Consider the following 1,497-nt stretch of genomic DNA (forward strand, 5'->3'; position numbering starts at 1 on the left):
AAGCGGCTTAACTTCGCCCTCGACTGACAAGCAGCAATCAAGGAGGAGGTCGAGAAGTTAAGCCGATCAGGGTTCATCAGGAAGGAGAAGTTCCCAACCTAGCTCGCCAACGTGGTCATGGTACCAAAGCCAAATGGGAAATGGAGGATGTGTGTCGACTATACCGACCTGAACAAGGCCTGCCCAAAAGATGAGTACCCACTGCCCAGGATCGACCTACTGATCGACGCCACCGTCGGCCATGAGATGCTTAGTTTTAGGGACGCCTACTCCGGATACAACCAGATCCTCATGTGTGAGGATGATGAGTCTTTTACCACATTTCGGATGGACAAAGAGAACTACTGCTACCACGTCATGCCGTTTGGGTTAAAGAATGCAGGGGCCACCTATCAGAGGATGGTCAACAAGATGTTCGAGGAGCAGATCGGGCGCAACATGGAGGTATATGTGGATGACATGCTCGTGAAAAGCATCCACGCCAGCCAACACCTGACCGACCTAGAGGAGGCATTTGCAGTACTGAGGAGGAACTAGATGAAGCTAAACCCTGCAAAGTGCGCCTTCGGCGTAACGTCAGGAAAATTCCTGGGGTTCATGGTTTCAGTCCGTGGAATAGAAGCCAACCCATCCAAGATCAAGGCCATCCAATAAATGGCACCTCCTCGAATGGTCAGGGAAGTGTAGAGGTTGAATGGAAGGGTCGTTGCCCTTTCCAGGTTCGTGTCACGATCAGGTGATAAGTGCTTACCATTCTTCAAAACATTGAAGAACCTCCGAAGCCCTAAAGATTTCACATGGACGGAAGAGTGCCAGAAGGCGTTCGAGAGAATTGAAGGAGTACCTAGAGAGCCCACCACCGCTTGGGCGACAGTAACCTAACGAAGAGTTACGCTCTACTCGGCCGCCACCTGCGTCGTCAAGACAAGATCTGAAGGAAGAAGACAAAGTCCAGAGGCCCATCTATTACGTCAGCCATGTCCTGATCGATGCAGAGACCAGGTACACTAGGATCGAGAAGGTAGCCTATGCATTGGTAACGGCAGCCAGGAAGCTACGACCATACTTCCAAGCCCATACCATCATAGTCCTCATAGATCTACCCCTGAAGAAGATACTGCACAAGCCGGACGTCTCCGGGCGATTGATAGCATGGGCGGTGGAGTTAAGTGAGCATGACATCAGGTTCCAACCAAGGACAGCCATCAAAGGCCAGGCTCTTGCAGATTTCATTGCAGAGTGTACCCTGCCTGAGATCGAGTCAGAAACAGGGGAGCCCGAAGAGACGGATCACGGATCGTGGGACATGTTCGTGGACGGGTCGAGCAATGCGGCAGGAAGCGGCGTGGGTCTCATATTAACCAGCCCCGAGGGATTTCGTATCCAATATGCTCTCCGATTCACCTTCCAAACATCCAATAATGAAGCAGAGTATGAGGCATTACTAGCTGGACTCCGGGTGGCCAAAGCCATCCAAGTCACACACCTATCCACCCA

The sequence above is a fragment of the Telopea speciosissima genome, chromosome 6 (genome assembly GCF_018873765.1).
Source record: "Telopea speciosissima isolate NSW1024214 ecotype Mountain lineage chromosome 6, Tspe_v1, whole genome shotgun sequence".
NCBI lineage: Eukaryota > Viridiplantae > Streptophyta > Magnoliopsida > Proteales > Proteaceae > Telopea > Telopea speciosissima.